The sequence below is a fragment of the Narcine bancroftii genome, chromosome 1 (genome assembly GCF_036971445.1).
Source record: "Narcine bancroftii isolate sNarBan1 chromosome 1, sNarBan1.hap1, whole genome shotgun sequence".
Taxonomy (NCBI): Eukaryota; Metazoa; Chordata; class Chondrichthyes; order Torpediniformes; family Narcinidae; genus Narcine; species Narcine bancroftii.
In genome coordinates, this window is record NC_091469.1 from 397,625,752 (window position 1) to 397,650,953 (window position 25,202).

General features: G+C 42.3%; 1 long non-coding RNA gene across 1 annotated transcript in view; it reads right to left on the reverse strand.

The window, feature by feature from the left end:
• The window catches only part of LOC138751456 (uncharacterized), an 81,596-nt gene that overhangs the window by 12,031 nt on the left and 44,363 nt on the right, over window positions 1–25,202 (reverse strand). The window contains exon 2 of the long non-coding RNA XR_011349948.1: window positions 16,880–16,938. This is a non-coding gene — a long non-coding RNA (uncharacterized lncRNA). The remainder of the gene's footprint in view (window positions 1–16,879; window positions 16,939–25,202) is intronic.

Below are 25,202 nucleotides of genomic sequence, written 5' to 3' on the forward strand. Positions count from 1 at the left end.
CAATGCAGACCAGAAGAGAAAGAGTACAACTTCCAAAAGCAAAGCCTGGGGGAAAGGAAAGTATCCTGGAAAGAAAGATACCATTCGCCAGATAGACAGTGACGATGATGATACCCAGGAGGAACAGAGTTGTTACCAATTTACGTTGAATGAAGTACATCATGAGAAGGTCCCAGTGATCATTGGAGTGACAGTGCAGGTCATTGTAGACTCAGGCAGTGACAGTAATGTGATTGATCGACATTTATGGGAGAAGTTGAAAAGGAAAAAGATCATCTGTACCTCAAAGAAGTGTTCCAAGAAACTGTATCCATACACAGCAACCAAGCCATTGCAGGCCATTGGATGTTTTACTGCAACTGTTGAAGCTGGAGATAAGTACACCGAAGCAGAGTTTATGGTCATAGAAGAGAGAGGAGAACCATTGCTGAGTAGAAGACAGCGCAAGACCTGGCAATACTTCATATTGGAGCTTGTGTCAATTCAATTCAGTCATATGAGGATATGAAGCAAGAATTCCCCGCAATCTTCCAAGGAGTAGGAAAGCTGAAAGGTCGACAATTGAAGCTAGCAGTAGATGAAACGGTCAAACCCAAGGCACAACCAATGCGCCGAACTCCGTTTGGACTTCGTGGGAAAGTCGAAGCCAAAATTAAAGAATTGATCGAACAAGACATTATTGAACCGGTGGAACATTCGACACAATGGGTCAGTCCCGTAGTGATTGTGCCCAAACCAAAGGGTGACATAAGACTATGTGTTGACATGAGAATGGCCAATGAAGCTATAATTAGAGAATGACACCCTATACCAACAATGGAGGAAATACTTCAAGAACTAACTACCAGCAAGGTATTCTCAAAAATTGATCTGCAATGGGGCTATTATTAATTAGAGCTGGATCCAGGTTCCCGAGATGTGACAACATTTGTGACTCACTGTGGATTGTATCGTTACAAGAGACTATAATTTGGAATTAATGCAGCTTCGGAGATCTACCAGTATGAAATCCATCGAGTGATTCAAGGCATTCCTGGAGTTGCCAACATTTCTGACGACATCATAGTCCATGCACCAACGAAGGAAGAGCATGACAAACGGTTGAGGCATGTACTATCTAGACTATAGGAGGCAGGCCTTACCGTGAATGGAAACAAGTGCCAGTTCGGTGTGTCAGAAATGGACTTTATGGGACACAGACTTACACGGAAAGGACTAAACCCTGCAGAGGCCAAGATGAAAGTTATTGCAGAGGCACGTGCACCTCAGAACGCAACAGAGGTGAGGAGTTTCCTGGGATTGGTCAATTTTTGTGCAAAGTTCATTCCTAATTTCGCTACACTGGCAGAACCACTAAGGAAACTAACCAGGAAAGGTGTACCATTTCATTTTGGATCTGAGCGTTCACAGCGCTGAAGCAAACCCTGACAGATGCAAAAACTCTTGGATATTACGATCCGGCGGCATCAACCAAAGTCATAGCGGATGCCAGCCCAGTTGGTTTAGGAGCCGTGTTGGTCCAGATGCATGATGGAGGACCGAGAATCATTGCCTATGCCAGCAGATCGTTATCAGATGTGGAAAGAAAATACTCTCAGACAGAGAAAGAAGTACTCAGACATCATGCCAGGAGATAATGTTCTAGTGAGGCATGAAACTGGTGGTAAGATAGACACACCTTATTACCATCAACCCTATACTGTTGTATCCAGAAGTGGCAGTATGGTGACAGTCAAGTCTCCGACTGGAGTCCTGTATAAGAGAAATGTCTCAGATGTAAAAAGGTACCAGTCCAGAGATACATCGAGTGAAGAGGTTGAAAGGCCAATACGAGATGCTGAAACTGAGAGACCTGATGATGTTCCAGAGGCAGTTACCAGCACTCCTGATGAAATGACTAGAGCGCCAGAAACACCCGAAGCCGTGGTGAGCAGTATTTCCGACGCCGAGAGTGAACAACCGAGAAGCGACGACAATATCGCAGGCAGGCCGAAACGAAACCGGAAACCGCCCAAACGATACGAAGACTTTGTTGCATAATTTTAATAAGAACTTTGGGATAGTATTTAATCTTATATCATAAAGTGCATGTATGAGTGCTGTAGGAAGTAAATTTTATGTAGTTGAGTTATAGTATTACCATTAGTTACGATGTTTGTATGTTTCCGAGGGATATTGATAAATGAAGGTAAAGTTTATTTCTGATTAAAGGAGGGATGTCATGATAATGAATATGTATGAGATGTACCAGAAGTCACGTGGTATGAGAGAGAGATAAGAACACAAGCAGGAGAACAAAGGAAACCGGAGAATAAAAAGACACTAAGAAGTTTACCTGATAAACTTGTGTTTAATGTTTCCTTAACTTCACATTTCGGGCCACAAATGTGACATCAGCCACTAATAAAGATATTGCAGGAAGACTTAGAACATTGGAAAGAATTACCGCTAACATTGATAGGGAGGGTAAATTGCATTAAAATGAATGTCTTCCCAAGGATACAATACTTATTTCAACTGTTGCCAATTCCCTTAACAGATAAATTCTTTAATAAACTGAAGAGAATAATAAGGAAATTCTTGTGGAAAGGGGGGAAACCGAGGATAGCGTTAGATAAATTAACAGAGAGGTACAACCAAGGTGGTTTGTAGTTACAAAATGTTAAAAATTATTATAGAGCAGCACAATTAAGGTATTAATCAGATTTTTACCAGACAAGGGAAAAATCAGACTGGACTAAGATAGAACTAGATAATATAGGGGAGAAGGTATTGGAACGTATACTTTATAAGTGGGATGAAAAGCTGGTGCAATATAAAAGCTCACCAGTATTGCATCATTTACTTAATATATGGAAGAAGTTCCACTTAGAAAGGAAAAAAAAACTAATTACCAAATACCAAAATTGTTATTGACACAAAACCCACTAATCTCTTTTACAAAATATAACCTTTCCTTTAGAGAATGGGAGAGAAAAGGAATCAAAAGAATAGAAAATTGTTTATTGGGAAATAATTTATTAACATTTGAACAGTTGAAGTATAAATATGGAATAACTCATGGTACAATGTTTGCATATCATCCACTGAAAGCTTATTTAAAGGATAAATTGGGAAACAGACTGAGATTACCAGAAGGAAGCAGCTTTGAATATGTGATTGCAGACACAATGATAATTAAAAGATTTATAATGAACATGTACATTAAGCTGCAAGATAAGGAAAATGATGAAATAAGCTATAAACCAAAACAAAAGTGGGAAAAGGATTTAAACATAAAGATAAAAAATGAAACATGGGAAAAGTTATGTTCTAGAAATATGAAGAATATAATTAAAAAAGGTTATGCATAATACAGTATAATTGGTTACACAGGTTATATATCATGCCCCAAAAGTTTAAAAAAATGGGATCCAACATTATCAGATAGATGTTTTCGCTGTAAGAAGGAAATAGGAACAACAGTACATGCAATTTGGGCATATAAGAAAGTGAAAATGTTTTGGGAAAATCTAAATCAGATATTAAATAAAATCTCAAAAAAATAACATACCAAAAAATCCAGAGACCTTTCTTCTACGTAATATAAGAAGTAAAGAATTAGGCATCAAATTGGATAAAGCTCAAAAAATATTTATTATGATAGCCTTAGCAGTAGCAAAAAAATGTATAATGTCAACTTGGAAAATGGAAGCGAGCCTGAGAATACAGCAATGGTACATGGAAATGAATGTGTATTCCATTTGAAAAAATAACAAATAATTTAAAAAATAAAGTCACATTATTTGAACAAATTTGGGAACCATACATGGAACATAACAGAGAGGACTTGCCTCGGACCTCCACCCCCCTAAAATTATAAGACAAAACTATTTGATCCAGTATGTAAAAGTGGATGACACATTTTTCTTGTTTATTTTTTATTGTGTGATGACATAATTTAATGGTTTTACTGTATTGTATATGTTGAATATTTATTGGTTTTGGAGGGAGGTGAGAAGGGGGGGGGAGGGAGGGTTGGGGGGGGAGGGAGAAAATGCCACTGTGTATATTTAATGAGAAATGTTTGTATATATTTTGGTTGATATGATTCACAGTGTGAAAAATAAATTAAAAAATATTTTTAAAAAACTGCTGAAAAACCCACACAGGATATGGATGACTTGCAATCAAAGGACTCATACATGCTGCAAGCTGCTGGTCACTGGCTCATGGGAACCACTAACTTCACAATTACAATGTGCTTGTCAGCTTCATCCACTTCGTGACCAACATTCATCCCGATCTCAAACTCACCTGGTCCATCTCTAATAACACTTTCCCCTTCCTGCATCCCTCTGTCTCCATCTCGGGAGATAAGTTTTCCATTGACATATATTACAAACCCATTAACTCCCACAAATACCTTGACTACATTTCTCACACACTGTTCCCTGCAAAGATTCCATCCCCTTCCCTCAATTTCTCTGTCTCCACCGCATCTGTTCCCAAGATGAGGTCTTTCAGTCCAAATTTTCTGAAATGTCTGCTTTCTTCCACAAACATGGCTTCCCCTCCACCAGCATCAACTCAACCCTCACCACATCTCCTCTATTTCCTGCTCATCTGACCTGGCCCCCTCTACCTTCAGATACAACAAATAAAGAATCCCCCCATCCTCACTTACCACCCCACCAGCCTCCGCATCCAAAACATTATCCTCCAGAATTTCTGGCTTACAACAGATCCCACTACCAGACATATCTCCCCTCTGCTCCCCTCTCTGCCTTCTGTAGGGACTGTTCCCTCCATGACTCCCTCATCCACTCATCATTCCCCACCAATCACCCCCCAGCACCTTTCATTGTGGCCACAGGAGGTGCCACACTTGCACCAACACCTCTTCCCTCACCATGGTCCAGGGTCCCAAACAGGCTTTTCAAGTGAAGCCACACTTCACTTATGTATCTGCAGGACTAATTTACTGCATCTGGTCTCCCTATGTGGCCTTCTCTACATCAGAGAGACTGGGCACAGATTGGGAGATTGCTTTGTTGAACACCTTTGCTCCGACCACACCAGTGACAGAGACCTCCCAGTAGCCAACCATTTCAGTTCTGAGTCACTCTCCCATACTCACATGTCTATCCTTGGCCTTATGTACAGGAGACTGGAGGAACAGCACCTGATTTTCCATCAGGGAACACTCCAACCAGATGGCATTAACATCAACTTTTCCAGTTTCTGATAACCTGCTCTCTTCTTCCCCCTCTCCCCTTCACTTTCCAATTTTTCTCCCTCTCTTCTACCTCTATTTACCTAGCCATCCCTCCTCCCCTTTATCACTGCAGTCCCCTCCCTCCCTTCTCTACCTATCACTTCCTGCCTTTGTGACCACCACTACCCTCCCCCCACTTTTTTTTCAGACACCTGCTGAGATTTTTCCATACCATGATGAAAGGTTCCAGACCAAAACATTGGTTATGTATTTTTAACTTTGCAATAAAGGACACTGCATAACCTGCTGAGTTTCTCCAACTTTGTGTCTTACTTCAACCACGGTGGCCATAGATATTCATGTTTTGCACATGGGAACCAGATATCAGAGCTGGGATCTGAGAGGGTACCAAAGGCAAGAATTACTCCTGAAGAGCCTTAGATGCTGAATGTTGGGTGGCGTTCCCACTATCGCTTGCTCTTTCCCACCATATGGGTGGTCACCTGGGGTGAGGGTTGTTGGCCTTGTGGGATCTGCATGGTCATTGCATTCATTGGCCATTTTGTGTCCTGGTTAGCAGACTGCTACACAACCTGTTCCTGTGGCCTACCTCTGTGCCGCAGGTGTTGCGAGGAGACCAGTTGGCTAATGTCTAGATGTGTTGGTTTGAGACCATTGATACTGAAGGTCTCTCCTTACCGCTGATATCCAGGACACATGTCGACTCATTGTGTCTGATTACTTTATATGGCTGTTGCAGAGGTGTTCAGTGTGACCTCCCCCAAATGAAAATGGACTCACAGGTCTATAAGTCCGGGGTCGTAAAGTTTGGCCTGGCCATGCACCAGAGGCTGCGGAGGTCCTAGAGTGTCCAGTTTTTCCCTTGGCTTAGTCAATGAGGCTGTGGGGTCCTCTAGGTCCTTAGCAGCAGCCAAGAACTTCCCCCAGTATCACCAATGATGTGCCATATACTATCCTGGATGCTGAGGCATTGAAGTCCTTTCAGCGCAGTGCGGATCCCCCAGAAGACCCAGGGTAACTCGTCCACCCATTTCAGCCCCTTAAGCCAAGATATCAAGGCCACCTTCCTGTGGAACCGGTCCACCAACCCATTAGCCTGAGGGTGGTAAGCCATGGTATGGTGGATCTGGGTTCCCAGCAATTTGTCCAGCACTGCCCAGAGTCCCCAAGTGAACTGTGTACCTCTATTGGAGGTCATGTGCTCTGGGACTCTGAACCTCGACACCCAAGTGTTAATCAGTGCCTTTGTGCAGGTCATGGTGGGTGTATTGGCCACCGGGACTGCTTCCAGCCACCTCATGAGTGGTCAATCATGGAGAGGAGATATCTCGCCCCACAGGAGACCGGCAGCAGCCCTAAAATGTCAACATGAACATGACTGAACTGACATCACACTGTCTCAAAAGTCTGGGGGGGCCATCTTGATGTACATTTGCACCTTAGTCATCTGGCAGAGCGTGCAGGTCTTGGCCCACTGACTGGCCTGTTTCCGAAGGTTGTGCCAGATGAATCTACTGGCCACTATTTTAACAGACGTCCTGATGGCTGAATGCGCCAGGTTGTGCACCGTCTCTAAGACCTACCACCTTTACGCTGCCAGGATGATGGGGTGGGGTTTGCCGGTGGAGACATCGCAGAGGTGCGTCTGGTTGCTGAGCAAGAGTTGGATATCCTCGGGCAGCTGCTCCAGGAAAATCTGTTCGAAGAGTAGGCAAGGTCTATGTCCCTCAGCAATGGTGAGAATTTCACTCATGAGGGCGGATGGGGCCCTGTCCCCCAAACCATCCATATGCAACAGCGGGTGGTGCGCTCACACCGTGAGAACCCAAAGATGCGGATTAATAGCTCCTTGAGGGCATCATATTTGTCTTGCTCCGGAGGCTGCCGTAAGAAGTTGAGAACCCTTGCTGCCTCCTCCTGGCCGAGTGAGATCACCACGTAGTAGTAACGTGTGTCATTGGCATTGATCTGTCGAAGGTGGACCTGGGCCTCGGCCTGTTTGAGCCACATGTGTGGCTTCAATACCCAGAAAGTAGGCAGGTTTAACGAAATTGTGTGAAGAGCTGCTTGTTCCATCATTTTCTGGTCCAACTGCCAGTTGGACCTGTCAGGGTCACCAATGTAAGGTGCGCGCTACCGCAAAGTATGGAAAGAATGACATACACATGAGGAGTCAAAGACTGATTTATTGCACTGGCAGCTGCTTATATTCTTTTGTTGCTACTGACGTCAGGAGTGATGTAACGGCAGCGCCGATCTCTGACTGAGCGCCATTCCTGTCATTGCTCGCTGTTTCCCAACATGTAGGTGGTCACCTGGGCAAAGATCATTGGCCCCCACAGGGTCTGTGCGGTCACGTTTGTCGGCCATTTTATGTACCAGGTCACACCCCGGTTAGCGGGCCACTACAATAGCAATTTTTAAATTGATAGGAATAGAAAGATTCAGATCCTATGCAGGTAGATGGGATCAGTTAGATTGACTTTGTGGTCAACATAAACAAGGTGGACCAAAGACCATGGTTCCTATATGTACTGCTTTGTTATATGCATGTTGGAGAGCCCGAAGCAAGTATGTTGTCTTCAGTTAAATTGTACAAAAGCTTTAGTTAAGCCATGCTGCAATATGATGTGTAGCTCTGATGATCACATTATTGAAAGGACATGAATGCAAAGAGGGATTACAGAGGAGATTTCCAGGATGTGCCTGAGATGAAATGTTTCAGGTATGAGAAGAGGCTAAATAAGCTAGGTTTGTTTTCCTTGGAGAGAAACCTGGTAGAAGTGTACAAAATAGTTATGAGAGGAATAAATATGGTAGATGCTGAGAAACCTCTCAACAAGATAGATATTCTGAAATCAATATAAAAATATGAGGAGATATAGATGACAGAATATTTGTTTATCCCTCAGGCCTCACCCAGAAAGTAGTTACAATCTGGAATGCATTGCCTGTGAGAGGCAAGGCCGATATTCTTCATACATTTAAAAATAGGTATCTGGATGAGCATTTGAATCACCAAGGTGTAAAAATCTGTGCACTAAGGGTTGCAAATGAAATATGTGTTGATGTGTTTTAATGATTGGTTTGAGCCTAGTGAGCATAAGGGACTGTTGCCCCCCTAACTTGCTTGACTCTACAACTCAAATTAGAGCTTTCTGTAGCTAGTCCAAGGAATATATAACATTGTGGTTTATCAAATGTATATCTGAATATTTGACAATATGTCCTTTCTTTGATCATTTTTCACATAGAAAAGAGGAATGCATTTCTTTATTATAAGTGCCTGTGTGCGAAGTTATAGGTTAGCAAGTAGGTGATTGCTGAGTATTTTTTTCTCTGTCAATTATAATTAGTCAAATATTTTAAATTGGGCCTATCAGGTGAGCACATTGTAATAAAGAAATCTAATATCAAGTTATTAAACAAATAAATACAATTAAATGGAACCGATGGCTGTGCAGGTGATGCATTGTGAATCTCATTGTGGGAAATAGTGACCATTTCTGCAGCACGTGTTGTCAGCTTCAGGAACTTCAGCTGAAGATTGATGAGGGGGAGTTGAAGGTCACTTTGATACATTTTGGAGGGATGGAATTGCCTCAATACTAAATTCAAAGAGGTGGTCATTCACTTTAAATTAAATATCTCTCAATTAGTGAATGGTCAGGGACAAGATGGTGAGACTGCAGAAGAGGAGTTAAGGTAAATCCAGAGTGAATTTCCAGAGGGGACTCAGGTCTAGCCTTTGTCCAACAAATATCTGGTTCTTGTTCCTTATGAGGATGATGGACAGTGTGGAAACTGCCCATTACCACTATGATGGAAGGACCCATTCAAATGGGTGGAGAAAATGAAAACTTCGTCACAGTGAGAGACAAATAATCTCAAAGGCTGTGTTGCTTGCCTGGAATTGAAGGATATATCTTCAATTGAAGCGAGTTGAAGGATATATCTTTTAGATTAGAGAAGAGTGTAGTGGGAGGAAGAGGACCCAGCTGTCGTGATTGACCTAGGAACCGAGGTAAGATTAGGAAGGAGATTTTGCTGAGAGATAATGATGAGATCAGAATGAAAGTGAGAAGAGTGACAATTTCTGGATTAATTTGAGATCCATGTGCAAATTAGCAAAGTGTAAATATGTTTAGGAATGTGAATACTTAGCTCAAAGTAAGGTGTGTTTAAAATAAAACATGAAATTTTACAAACACTGTGATTGCAGTAAAAACACAATGCTGGAGAAATTCAGCAGGGAAAACAGAGTACATTATATAGCAAAGATAAAGATACATATCCATCATTTTGGGCTTGAGCCCTTCCTCAAGGTATCAAAAAATGTTGGCAAGTATCCAAACAAATTGCTGGAGGGAGTGAGGGGTGGAATTTGGGGGACGAACATGGCCCCAAAAGGTGGATAAGGGAGGGAGGGCACAGCAGGTGGGAGGGGGGGCAGGGCTGAAGTGATGGCTCAGTGAATAGAGAGGGAGGGGGTTGGAGAGCTAAGGGAAAGATGATAAGGGGAAGAGAAGGGAGGGAGACAATGTGTTTAAATTGGGCTCCAAGTTTACCATAAAAATATGTAACAATTGTAAACATATCCACAGTTTAAAAGATATATTTGGATTAAAAAGGTAACGTTAATATCATCCATAAACCCTTCTTTCATATGTCCCCTTTATGAAGAAATCTATTGTTTGCTAAAATTGCTTCACATTCCTTGCAATAGTAATAATTTCCTGTTTAAAAACATGTGAAGCTTCGCAGAGCATCTCTACTGTCTGCAATGGCCATAGAACATAGAACAATACAACACAGTATAGGCACTTCAGCTCTTGATATTGTGTCAACCCATATATTTTTCCTAAATAAATACTAAACCCTCCCTTCCCTGTAACCCTCCACTTTTTGTCCATCAATGTGTCTAAGAGTCTCTTAAATGCCCCTAATGTTTCAGCCTCCATCACCATCCCTGGCAAGGCATTCACAACACTCTGCATAAAAAAAAACTTACCCCTGGTGTCTCCCCTAAACTTCCCTCCCTTCACTTTGTACACGTCCTCTGGTGTTTGCTAATCCTGCCCTAGGAAACAGATGCTGGCTGTCCACCCTATCTATGTCTCTCATAATCTTGTAGAACTCTATCAAGTCTCTTCTCATCGTTCTACATTCCAAAGTGAAAAATCCTAGCTCTGCTAATCTTGCCTCATAAAGCTTGTTTCCCATCATCCTGGTAAATATCCTCTGCACCCTCTCCATAGCTTCCACATCCTTCCTATAATGAGGTGACCAGAACTGAACACAATACTCTAAGTGTGGTCTTACCAGAGATTTGTAGAATTGCAACATGACCTCTCTAGTCCTGAACTCAATCCTTCCAGTAATGAAGCCCAGCATCCCATAGGCCTTTTTAACTATGCAGCGACCTTGAGGGATGCATGGATCTGCACCCCAAGATCCCTCTGTTCATCCACTCTCTTAAGTAACTGACCTTTGACCCTGTACTCATCCTTCTGGTTTGTCATTCCAAAATGCATTACCTCACACTTTTCCTACTTGAACTCTATCTGCCATTTTTCTACCCATCTCTGCATTCTGTCTATATCCTCTTGTAAACTTCAACAACCTTTAGCTCCACCCACAACTCCTCCAACCTTCGTGTAATCTGCCATCCTGAGCTCTCAGTTGCATGCCATTTTAACTCCCCTTCCTATTCCCACTGCGACTTGTCTCTCCTGAGCCTTCTCATTGTCAGGGAAGCCAAATGGAAACTAGAAGAAAAACACCACATATTCCACCTGGACAGCCCAATAGTATGAAGATAGAATGTTCCAATTTCAGATAATGAGCCCCTTCTCCCTCCTTCTACACCCCTTCTGCACTTCCCTTCACCCTCTTTCTTTTGTCCTCTTCCCAAACTCCTACTCATTCCCTCTCCTTTTGGCTCCATCCTCCTACCCCCATCTCCCCATCCCTTCCCTGCAGTCTCAGCTGATGTCTCTTTGCTCAACCACCTCACTGTCTCTACATCATATTCAACCACTTGTAGTCTTTGTCTTCTTTGGGTGGCACAGTTAGCATAATGATATCTGTGCCCAATATGACAGCATCTGTGCTCAGCAGCAGCTAGCAAGGGTTGTAGACTCCAGGGGAGCAGGGGACTGGCACAGGGCACCAGTAATGGCGAGAACAAAACCCCATTCAAAGGGAGAAGCAAAGGATATGGCCCCAAAAACAGTGACCACAGTGGCAGACCAGCAAGGGGCTGTGCAACTTTCAGACGAGGAATGCATACAGTCTGCAGGCTGCTGACAACTTGAGGTCAAAGGACACACCAAGCTGTGGGCTGCTGGAGACTGGCCCATGAGGACCAAATATCGGAATCAGGATTCAAGAGGATGCTGATGGCAAGGAGGGGTCCCCAATGGCCCTGAGCACTAAAGGCTTCTTCATCATTTTGGAGGTTTGGATCTGGGCTTGGGGTGGCGATGGTTTGAACTGAATTGGAGCCTTGTGCAGCTGCAGTGACTCTGAGGGGACTCTCTTTTGCTTTTCCTTCTCTGACTGTAAGGGGCTCCGGGAAATGCTAATGGTGCATCTTTGTCTGGTTTATGGAAAACTAAAGGCAATTTTGTGTAACGTTTCTTGATACATTTGTGTTCTATTGCATGACAATAAATAGTATCTGATCTGAAGTTCATACATATTTACAGCTGATTCCCACCTCAAAATCAGATTTGAAAATAAGTGACTAGAGTCAATCCTGACCTCTAATTTCAACATTTGAACCCTGATTTGATGACGAAAAAAAATCTCAACAGTGCATCTCGATTAAAATGTTACCAGCTTCTTCAGTCATAAGTGGTAAAGGTTAACAACCCTATTTGAGGTGCTAACACTAATTAATAGATGTCAAAATTAACCCTATAGTAGAATGTTAATGTGCATTTTCTTTTGTGATACGGAGAAAAAACATTGAAAGAACTGCTATTTAACAGATGATACCTTACTGATATCACCTTAATAAGCTGCCACCAGCAGGCAAGCGATGCTCATTATGACTTTCACATTTCATGCATCATGTATGAAACAATTTCTGCTGCACTAAAAACCCCTTAACAGCTTCATTATACCCAATTAATGTAGCATTAGTCACCGTTAAATTTAGAGTCGCCATTTATTGAATAAATATATTTCTGAATTTGCGTTAAATTGGTTAGAAACATGCTGAGAAGTGTTCCAACCAACTAAGTGCTTTTTGTTCTAATTGTGCATTACAGTGACACTGTGCCCTGATGAAGTCAATAGTAGCATCTTTAAATCACAGCGGAAAAAATGATCCTTACCGTTTTCACAGTGAGTGATAGAGGTAAAGAAGACTGCTTTATCACAGAGCAGTTGCTCCCACATCAGCTCTGGTACCTTCTTGTATCAATCCATAGTAATTGCAAACCACCAGGGTTTGCTTATTTGCATAGGGATTCCTCGCTGTATCTGCAATGCAGCTGTGCTTTTTTGACGATAGGCAGCTAATCAGGCCAACAATGCAAAAACAATGAACAATCCACACAAGCTCAAATTTGGATCTGTTCCACCCAATAAAGTAAAAGCACAAAAAATGTCATAAGAAACAATTGGAGAACAAGAATAAAACATCTGCCAAAACAATGCTACCTACAAAAAAAAAACAAGATGTAACTGTATAGAACATATAATCTATTGCCTGTTATGTAAAAAGTAAGATCAACCAATATTTACTGTTGCCTGTGTAAGGTGGAGATAAACATTCTTAATTTAGATATACAGATTTTAAGTAAAAAAAAAACAAAGTTCTTCAGCTTTGTGTTTTTACTCAGAGATTCTGTTGAGCTATAGCTAAAGCTCGTTTTGAGAAGGGCTGATTAAACATTTATGTCCTGCTAGGATTAGAGCCAAAATAGGTCAGCTGGGGTTGGTTTGCAGTAGAAACTGCAGTGCTAAGTACATGAAAAGACTACTATGTCGATAACATTTCTCCTTTCCACTATAACTTGATTATAAAAAAACTATTTTCTTTCCCCTCCCCCTTTTCCTGTTTTTCCAGTTCTTCCACCCACCCTGCCATCTCTCCTCCCCCTCATTGCTGCTTCCCCCTCCCTCCTTTCTCCACCTATCATTTCCTACCTTTGCCACTCCACTCCCCCCCCCCCATCCCACCACACTCCTTTGTTCAGACACTTCCTGGCATTTTCTCATATTATGATGAAGGGCTCAAGCCTGAAGCATTGGTTATGTATTTTTACCTTTGCTACATAAAGGACATGTTTGACCTGCTGAGCTTCACCAGCATTTTGTGTTTTTACTTATTAAAAAAAATGCTTTGTGAGATTTACTGAAATTACTATGGTCAGAATATTTCAAAAGTGATATTCATTTGGAATGGGCAGGTGAACATATGTCCATAATCTCACTCTCTCTGCTCTCGTTTGAGGTCAATACCTCTTTAGATTAAATTAGATTAGATTTAACTTTATTGTCATTGTGCCAATGAAATACAATTAGTATCCAACAACATTTTTAAAAAATGGTGCAATATACAAATAACTGTGTAAAATAAAAGCAAGCACATTCTGCAAGCAAACAATTATAAAAGTACTGACAGTACAATAGGGTGCAATACCACACAGAGCTGTGATTTAAGGTTCAGCAGGGTCACAGCCTCGGGAAAAAAAGCTCTTCTTGAGCCTGCTGGTTTGAGAGTGAAGGCTCCTGTAGTACCTACCGGATGGGAGAAGAGTAATAAGTCCATAGTTAAGGTGTGATGCATCCTTGATGATGCTCTTCGCCCTGCTCAGACTACATTCCTGATAGATGTTCTCAATAGTGGGCAATTGGATGCCGATAACCCGATGTGCAGTTTTTACCACCTGCTGAAGTGCATTACGGTCCAATACGGGACAATTGCCATACCACACTGAGATGCCATAGGTAAGTATGCTCTCAATAGTATAGCGGTAAAAATCCATCAATATCCTGGGACAGACTTACTTCATGCTCCACAGAAAATAAAGGCACTGTTGTGTCTTTTTGATCAGGACGGAGGAGTTCAGGGACCAAGTGAGATCAACAGCACAACATCCATCAAACCAGTGCTCAGAAAGAGCAAGGTAACCTGCCTCAATGACTACCAGCTGGTGACATTTGCATCCACTGTGATGAAGTACTTTGAAAGGTTGGTATGCAGCAAATCAACTCCTGTATATTGAAAAACATGAACCTCATATCCATTCAAGACATCAGTAATGTACGGCCTCAAGAAGACAGCCAACATATTAAAGGATCAACTTCAATTTTGTTGTCACATGTACCAAGACGAAGTGATAGACTTTGTCTTGTAAAGAATGCAACTAGACATTTCATACACAATACGAAACATGGTACAGAAGCTACAGAGATAAATCAGATAGTATAGAGCAGAGGCAGCATAATTTTACCATTATGCAGTTCATTCGGGAGTCTGATAATGGTGGGAAAGAAATGGTCTATGAATCTGGATGAATTTTTCCCGACAGGAGGAGGATGAAGAGAATATGGCCAGGATGGGATGAGTCTTTTAATATGTGGCCACTTTGCTAAGGCAGTGGGAGTTGTAGATAGTCGATAGAGTGAGTGGGAGGGGAAAATTTATGTGATGACCTCCATTCACAACCTTCGCAGTTTTATTGTAGAGTTGGTTGGGCAATTCCATAAAATGCAGTGCTGCACACTGACAGGATTCTTTCCATAATAGAACCAGCCAGAGAAAAAATATTATAACCAAAAAATTCCCAAATTGAGCCCATATTCTCAATCTAATTCTCATTATCAGATTATGTGCCAATTTAGAAAATGAAAAAGATAAAGCAGAACCTAAAATTGCCAACATAGACAATTTCTTAGAAAAGTTCAGTTCCATTTTCACCCAAGAAAGGCGACTTGCTAATTTATCCAATTTTCTTCTTTTCTTTCTTTCTTTGGCTTGGCTTCGCGGACGAAGATTTATGGAGGGGTTAAAAGTCCACATCAGCTGCAGGCTCGTTTGTGGCTGACAAGTCCGATGCAGGACAGGCAGACACGGTTGCAGCGGCTGCAGGCGAAAATTGGTTGGTTGGGGTTGGGTGTTGGGTTTTTCCTCCTTTGCCTTTTGTCAGTGAGGTGGGCTCTGCGGTCTTTTTCAAAGGAGGTTGCTGCCCGCCAAACTGTGAGGCGCCAAGATGCATGGTCTGAGGCGATATCAGCCCACTGGCGGTGGTCAATGTGGCAGGCACCAAGAGATTTCTTTAGGCAGTCCTTGTACCTTTTCTTTGGTGCACCTCTGTCACAGTGGCCAGTGGAGAGCTCGCCATATAACACGATCTTGGGAAGGCGATGGTCCTCCATTCTGGAGACGTGACCCACCCAGCTGCGCTGGGCGTTATCCAATTTTAATGAAGAAGTAAACTGCGTATATTAATCACCTAATAATAAAATTGAAAATTTGGAAGTGGCATTCCCTCATTCCTAATAGTTTTCTGACGATGGGCTTTACCATGTTTTCCAAGCTATATATATGAAGAAATAACCAAATCTAATGAATTTAAAAAAAGGATTTAGGAATAAAAATTGGTTAGGTATAAAAATTGGTCAGACTTTGAAAAAATTAAAAAAATAGGTAAAATGTTAATTTTAATTGAATTAATACATCCAATCATTGTAATTGAAAGTGGTGACCATCCCAATAATAACATTTTAATCCAATTAAGTAATGCTATAAAATGTTCTTTAAGATTCTTATTCCTAAATATTGAAATTGATCATGAACTATTTTAAATGGAAATTTAGAATACATTGAAAGAAATCCTTTTAAAGGTAAAAGTTCACTCTTATGTAAATTTATTTTATATCCTGAACATTTTCCAAACTGAGCAAACATAGTTAATATATTTGGTTTAGAAACCTCCAGATTTGTAATAAAAAGCAATAAATCATCCGTATAAAGAGATACTTTATGTTCAATTCCATTACTAGTTAATCCTTTAAATTCTACAGATTCTCGAAGGGCTACCACTAATGGTCCTAGTATTACATCAAACAATAAAGGACTTAATGGATATCCTTTTCATGTTTCCCTAAATAATAAACATTTTCGAGTATTGTAAATTAGAACAGATTGAAGCCATGGTATGAAAATATAATATTTTGATCCAGTTAAAAAAAATCTGGACCAAAATTAAATTTCTTTAATACAACAAATACATATTTCCATTCAACTCTATCAAATACTTTTTCAGCCTATTTCTCAGGATGAAATCTCCATAGCTATCTCTTCTATGCAATCTGGTAAATCTGCAGGTCCAAATAGATTCCCTGCAGAATTTTATAAATATTTTTTTCTAAATGCCTTGTGCCTTATTTAAGCTCTGTAAGGAAGGGATGCTTCCCTCATCTTTTTATGAGGCTATTATTTCTCTTATTTTGCAAAAAGGGGAAGAAGCTACAAATCTGCTTCGTATAGACCAATTTCATAACTTAATGTTGATACAAAGATTTTATCTAAAATTTTGGCATATAGATTAGAAAAAAATTCTACCAACAGTCATTAATGCTGATCAAACAGGTTTTATTATTCTTATTATATTTATCATCCATTTAATACAATATATTTACCTTCTATTCATGTGACGGAATGTGTCCTTTCTCTAGACAGGATGCTTTCAATGGCACATCTGTAGAAACACACAAAATGCTGCAGGAACTCAGGCAACATCCTTAGAAGGCAAAAGATAGTCGACATTTCAGGCCTAAGCCCTTCATTGGGAATAGCAAAAAATGGGAAGAATAAAAAGTGAGAGGAAGGAACACAGATCGGTAAGTGATAGATGAATAAGAGTCAGAGGGAAAGAAATTAAATAAAGATAAGAATCTGGAAGATGAATTGTCAAAGAGGAAGATACACTCTGATAGGATGAAAGAAGAGAGGAGTGGGGAGCAAGAGTCAGTGACAGTCAGGTAGAGAGGACAAGCAGGAAAAAGGAATGGAGTCAGAGAGCTAGGGAAAGCTGGGGAGTGGTCAGATGGTTTGGAAAATAAGGGTGGAGCAATTTCATAGAAATTGGAGAATTCGATATTGATGCTGTCCGGTTGGAGATTGCTGAAACAGAATATTCTGTTCTTCTAATTTATGAAAAGCCTTGACTGGGCAATACAGTAGGCCATGGATGCCAGTATGGGAATGGGTAGTGGAAATTGAAGTGGCTGACCACTAGGAGATCCTGGGGGTTTCGATGAGCGAAGCAAAGATGCTCAATTAAGTGATACCCCCAATCTGTGCCTGATCTCCCCAAAATAGAGGAGTCTACACCAGAAGCACCGGATGCCTCACCTCGAAAGATTGATTGGGGCCCTGAATTGTGATGAGGGAGGAGGTGTAAGTGCAAGTGTAGCATTTGCTAGAGTAACAAGGATACTTGCCAGGGGAGTGATTACAACAAAGCTCTGAGTGGACAAGAGAGTTGCAGAGGGAGTAATCTCTACAGAAAGCAGAGAGGGTAAAATGTGTCTCATGATGGTATTGTTTGGAGGTGGCAGAAATTTCAGAGACTAATGGATGCAGAGGTTGGTGGGGTGGTAGAGGAGGACGAGGGGAAACCTATCCCTGTTATGTCGGGCGGAGGATAGATTGAGGGCTATGTGGATAATCTTTCTTTGGCTTGGCTTCGCGGACGAAGATTTATGGAGGGGATAAAAGTCCACATCAGCTGCAGGCTCGTTTGTGGCTGACAAGTCCAATGCGGGACAGGCAGACACGGTTGCAGCGGCTGCAGGGGAAAATTGGTTGGTTGGGGTTGGGTGTTGGGTTTTTCCTCCTTTGTCTTTTGTCAGTGAGGTGGGCTCTGCGGTCTTCTTCAAAGGAGGTTGCTGCCCGCCAAACTGTGAGGCGCCAAGATGCACGGTTTGAGGCGATATCAGCCCACTGGCGGTGGTCAATGTGCCACGCACCAAGAGATTTCTTTAGGCAGTCCTTGTACCTTTTCTTTGGTGCACCTCTGTCACGGTGGCCAGTGGAGAGCTCTCCATATAACACGATCTTGGGAAGGCGATGGTCCTCCATTCTGGAGACGTGATCCACCCAGCGCAGCTGGATCTTCAGCAGCGTGGACTCGATGCTGTCGACCTCTGCCATCTCGAGTACTTCGACGTTAGGGATGAAAGCGCTCCAATGGATGTTGAGGATGGAGCGGAGACAACGCTGGTGGAAGCGTTCTAGGAGCCGTAGGTGGTGCCGGTAGAGGACCCATGATTCGGAGCCGAACAGGAGTGTGAGTATGACAACGGCTCTGTATACGCTTATCTTTGTGAGTTTTTTCAGTTGGTTGTTTTTCCAGACTCTTTTGTGTAGTCTTCCAAAGGCGCTATTTGCCTTGGCGAGTCTGTTGTCTATCTCATTGTCGATCCTTGCATCTGATGAAATGGTGCAGCCGAGATAGGTAAACTGGTTGACCGTTTTGAGTTTTGTGTGCCCGATGGAGATGTGGGGGGGCTGGTAGTCATGGTGGGGAGCTGGCTGATGGAGGACCTCAGTTTTCTTCAGGCTGACTTCCAGGCCAAACATTTTGGCAGTTTCCGCAAAGCAGGACGTCAAGCGCTGAAGAGCTGGCTCTGAATGGGCAACTAAAGCGGCATCGTCTGCAAAGAGTAGTTCACGGATATGTTTCTCTTGTGTCTTGGTGTGAGCTTGCAGGCGCCTCAGATTGAAGAGACTGCCATCCGTGCGGTACCGGATGTAAACAGCGTCTTCACTGTTGAGGTCTTTCATGGCTTGGTTCAGCATCACGCTGAAGAAGATTGAAAAGAGGGTTGGTGCGAGAACACAGCGTTGCTTCACGCCATTGTTAATGGAGAAGGGTTCAGAGAGCTCATTGCTGTATCTGACCCGACCTTGTTGGTTTTCGTGCAGTTGGATAATCATGTTGAGGAACTTTGGGGGACATCCGACGCGCTCTAGTATTTGCCAAAGCCCTTTCCTGCTCACGGTGTCGAAGGTCAACAAAGGGCTACGTGGATAATAATGGAGGGGAAACTATGTTTACTGAAGAAGGACATCTTAGATCTCATGCAATGGAAGGCATCACCTTGGGAACAAACAGGGCAGAGATTAAGGAACTGAGAGAAAGGAATTGGATCCTCACAAGAGATCAGGTCTAAGTAACTGTGGGAGTCAGTAGGTTTGTGAAAGATGTCAGTACAATGTCTGTTTCATGAGATGAAGATTGGGAATGGAGAGAGAAGTAACAGAGATGAACCAAGTGAACTTGAGGGAGGGGTATAAGTTGGTGTCAAAGTTGCTAAAATAGATTGAGGAATTTAGTTGTTGCCATAGCAATATGGATTGTTTCACATAACCAACAAAAATATAGGCATAGCTAGGACCAATGCGAATACCCATAGCTAGTCTTTTGATGTGAAGAAAGTGGGAGAACTTGAAGCTGCTGAGGGTGAGTATCAGTTCTGCCAGACAGAGGGAACTAGTTAGGTCTATTATCCAAGAAGAATTGGAGAACGTTGAGGCCTTCCTTATGAAAGTGTTCAGGGATTGAATATCCATGGTGAAAATCAGGCAGTCAGGGGCAGTGAATAGACAGTTGTTAAAATGGTTGAGAGCATGCAAGACATCAAGGACAGAAGACGGAAGAGACTGAGCAAGGGGGACAAAATGGAGTCAAGATATGAAGATGCAAGTTCGGTGGAGTCGAACAACGGGTCAACGGGGCAGTTAGAGTAGAAACAGGCATTATGGAGTTGGCAAACAATAAAGAGAGAGGCTGTAGAAGGGAGATCTCTAGAGATGGTGAGGTCATTGATAGTATGGAAGAGATCAGCCTGATGCTTCTTGGTAGAGTTCTGTTTAAGAGGTAAGAGTCAGTTTGCAGAGGTTTCGTATGACATCAGAAACCATACAGATGTATTGTGGAAAGTGTGCTGACCAGCTGCATCATGGTCTGGTGATGGAGACACCAATATCCCTGAGCAGAAAGCCCTGCAAAAGGTAGTGGACACAGCCTAGGGCATCAAAGGCAAAACCCTCCCCACCATTAAGAACATCTACAGAGAACGTTGCCATCTGAGAGCAGCACAATCATGTAGGATCCACATTACTCTGCACTCCTACCATCAAGAAAGAGGTTTAGGTGCCACAAGACTCGCCCCACCAGGTTCTGGAACAGCTGCTATCTGTTTACCATCAGACTCTTCAACAACAAACTCAATCATAGACTCATTTAAGGATTCCTTTTCACTTTATTGATTTTTTTTCTCTCTGCATTGCATTTCTTTAATTGTTTACATATGTACATATCTTCTTGAGTACATTTTTTTGCACTACCAATCAGTGGTAATTCTGCTTCACCTGCAGAGAAAAGAATCTCAGGGTTGTATGTGATGTCATGCAGGTACTCTGACAATAAATCTGAACTTTGAATTTTTGAACTTTGAAGAAAGCAGAGGTGTCCAAGAGCTGCCATTTGGCTTCAGCAAGGTAAAGATCAGTGTGCCAGACTACAATAGTGCTACCTTGTTTGCAGGTTTGATGGTGAGGTTGGGATCACTGAAGAGAGCACGGAGAGCAGAGCATTCTGAGGAGGTGAGGTTGGAAAAGGTGAGGAAGAGATCACATTAAAATGGCTAAAAGGTGGCACTGCTAGAGTTGCTGGGTCCATCTCCCCAGTCCAACCGTCATCAGCTCCGTACAGACTTTAAATGGCCTGTTAAAGGAGCCAATGGAGATTTTATTTAAAATCCTGTGACCGCAGGGTCAACGCACAAGATGGCGACACCTAAAATCAGCAGCAGCCACGAGGAGTTACAAACTTTCAGGAAGCAGAGGACTGGTGCAGGACACCAGAAAACAGGGAGAAGCAGAGGACCATGGGACGCTGGCCATGGTGGCGGACCATTGAGAGGATCTGCAGCTGAGGAACACACAGGTGGTGAGCTGTTTGTGTCTCGGGGAGGGATCCATGCAAGCTGTGGGCTGCTGAAGACTCTAGTCAAGGGATCACACCACATGGCAGCCTGCTGGAGACTGGATTGAGACTAGCTCTAGGGGTACCGGGTATCGGAACTGGGATGCGAGAATGTGACGAGGGCTCTGTAGGTTTCCTAATCATGTCAGAGATTCGGATCTGGAGCTCGGGCTGCTGATGGTATGGACTGGACTCTGTGGCTACGGGGGCTGCAAGAGTGCTGGAGGCAAATCCATGGACACTTGATGACTCTGAGGGACACTCTTTTGTTTCTCTTTCTCTTATGCTGAATGTGTTTGCCTTGCAGAAGACAAAAGGCAATTTTGTCTAATGTGCCGCCGGTTTTAATACATGACAATAAATTGAATCTTGAATCTAATGTCTTTTCAGTAGATTGAAATAAAGAGACCCGGAGTGGGCAGAGGGCCAAAATGGGCAATCCAGGAGGAGGAAAGCTTGAGACAGGAAAAGTGAACATCAGTTGTTGGGGGAGGGGGGGGAGGGGAGGTGGAGGGGGGTGGAGATTTCTTGTTAAAGTAGACTCAAAGACGGAAGCAGCAGAAGAGCTGTTCAGAAAGATCACATTTCTCAAGTTGAAGTTCAAGAATAAAGATTCAAGATTCCTTCATTGTCATATAATAAAACAAGTGTAATATTACTTGGAATTGACTTTTGTCTGCTGTTACGCAGATAAAAATTCACCATATGCAGAAATTGCCCAGCCCCCCCCCCCTCAGTCAGAGAGAAAAAAAAGCAGAAGAGAGTCCATGGCCTCATGCACTGCCAAATCAGGGCCATCAGTAAATTGGAGGAGCCACACCTAATATTCCATCTGGGTGGGTGGTATTAACATAGACTTCTCTAGTTTCTGCTAGACCACTCCTTGTTCTCCCTTTCCTTATCCCTCTGTCTCCTTTGCTTCAACCCTCCACCCCTTCTTTCTCCATTCACTGTTATACTCCCCTCCCCCATTTTCTCTTGTGTCCTCCCTCCCTATCCATCTATCATTTTTGCTTGTGAGCCTGTGCTTCTCCCCTGCCCCTCCTCCCCCCACCATTTTATCCAGGCGCCCGTCTACATTTTGCTTTGACCTTGATGAAGTGTATAATGTATGCAGTTTGACCTGCTGAGTTTCTCCAGCATTGTGTTCTTACTTTAATCACTGCATCTGCAGACTTTATGTTTCACTCTAAAAATGTGCAAGTGCTTTAAGATCAAAAAGTTGCAAATCGAAGAAGTTACTTAACTCATTCTATTCAAAATATTCATCAACTACTTGATCTGTTACCCCATCAGGCTAAAAGTGTTTCACCAAATGCAATTTCATTTCAATATATCAATATATGCTCCTGTCCCTTTCCAAATTACAAAACATTTTTGGAATGATTCTAAGTAGATTTTCTACAACTCCAAATTACAATGATAATTTATTGTGGGCAATTCATGACTAACCAGTCACCTAGATTTAAAATATTTATGTTGAATTTCTATGTTTGTATTGGCCATAAAGAACTTGTGCTATACTGGTCCAAGATGGCGGCAGTGCAAGCATCTCACAGTGGCTCCTCCAGACAAGTGCACGTTATATGTTGAGAGCCATGCACAATTGACAAACAAGAAGATTTGATAATTGGAATGTTGAGGAACATCTAGAATTCAACAACAGCACCAGGATACCTTTATGGCACAGCTATTGAACTGCTGCAGAAGTGGGCCCTCCAGTCCTCGGTGTCGAGTAGCATCAGTGGCCAAGGAAATGGATGTGGTGCAAGGTGCAGCTGGCAGAGTTCAGGAAGTGGTGGCAGAACGACCAGTTTTGGAGCTTGGAGGGACAGGCGTCGGAACTTCCATGCTGGCTCTCACGGAGAGCAGTGCCTGTGAGGACTGGAGAATGTCGCCGAGACCAAAGGAGGTGTACGATGCCAAGGTCGGCCATGCGGATAATGGGACTACCAGGCACTTCAGAGAGCAGTGTTGGTTGGAGTTGGCAGTGATGTTAGTGCCCACAGTGGGGGGGGGGTTCCCCTTCTGGCCAATGGCACAAAGTCGCTGAACTCTGTGGAACTCTGGGGTCAATTGACTGAATATGTGTCTGTATTGGAAGTAGTGGTTGTTTAAGATCTTCCCTGCTAACTGTTGTGGTGTCAAGCCTGTTATCTGATCCTACCGATTATTGTATTGTAGTCACTGTGCAGTAGCGAGGGTGGGTTCTATGTTGATTGTTGTCCCTTTGTGAATTTTCTGGTTGTTTTTGTGTCTGTTCGGTGTGCCCTTGCTGCAAGTGTGCTCAAGATGGCTGCGTATATCTACAGCAGCTTCGTGAGGGATTAAAGAGGTTTGTACTTGGTTATATGCTTTGTCTGGTGTTCATCCTTTCTGTTTTGCTTGCTCATGATGGCAGTGTGTACTTTTGCAGCAGGTTCCATGGTTGGCTGAGTGGCGTGGATGGGCTGTCTTGGTTAGTCTTGTTTGGTCTTGTTTGTTGGCCCATGTCTTGTGTTTATGGACACTGTTTTGGAGAAATATTGTTTCATTTGTTTTCTTTCAGTGTGGAAATGACAATAATGTAACTCTAATATGTGTACATGTCAATGGAGTTTTTGGCATCTAGTTTTGGTATTATTTTCTTTTTTCCTAAATTCTCCCATACTCAATTCACCTGAATGGAGAGCTGCAGTAAATTGGAGATCCTGATTGTCCTTTTCAAATTATTCTGATACCTTTTTTCATCAACAGATTGACACATCAGAACCTTGTGTATCTGGAAGACATATCAATGGCAGGTTGACCACAGGACTTGTTAAGGGATTGTCTTATGTTTCACTTGTAGAAGAGAGTCCCTTAACAGGTGTAAAAACAGAATCTTAGAACACTACAGCAGAGAAACAGGCCCTTTTGCCATTCAAGTCCATTTTTCATCTAGTCCCTTAGTCTTCCATACCCCTCCCATCCAAGTACCTATCCACATTTCTTCAATGTTCTAATTGAACCTACATCCACCACTTCCTCTGGCAGCTCATTCCACACTCTCTGCCTCTGAGTGAAAAGGTTCCCCCTAAATATTTCACTTTTCACCCTTAATCCATGTTCTTTCATTCCTTTTTCACCCAACTTTAGTTGAAAATAAAGCCTGCTTGCATTTACCCTATGTATACCCCTCATAACTTTGTATTCTGTACCTTTCTCAAATATCCCCTCATTTTCTGACGTTGCAGGGAATAAAGTCCTCACATATTCAACCTTTCCTAATAACTCAGCTCCTCAAGTCTCAGTAACATCCTTACAAATTTTCTTTGCACTCTTTCAGCCCCATGCATGTTTCCTGGAGGCAAGTGACCAAAACTTCACACAGTACTCCAAATCTGGCCTCACCAATGACTCAAAAACTTCCACATAACATCCCAATTCTTGAAGACAATACTTTGATTTATGAAGGCCAAAGTGTATCTACCTGTGACAGAACTTTCAAGGAATTATGTTATCTGTATTTCCAGATTGTTCTGTTCTTCCGCACTCCACAGTTCCTTACCATTTATGATGCAAGTCCTACCCTGGTTTGTCCTCTCAAAGTGCAACACCTCACATTTGCCCATATTAAACTCTTTCAGCCATTTCGCAGCCCATCTTTTCAGCTGCTCCAGATCCTGTTGCAAACTTCGAAAGCCTTCCTCACTGTTCACTACACCCCTAATCTTCTGAAATTTACCACATTATCATCCAGGTGATAAACAAGTGTAAACAAGATCAAGCAGAAGATTGGCTAGTACTTTAGTTCAAGTACAATTTATCAACCAAAGGACAGGATTTTTTGTGTACTTCATTTTCTTGTCTGATCCCAATTCAATCTTTGTCATTTTTCTCTGAATTTCACTGAAACCAACCATTTTACACAGAAAATGTATTATGAGGCTATTAGTCTAATTTTATTCCAGTCCTTTTATTAATTACAATATAAATATTGCACAGTG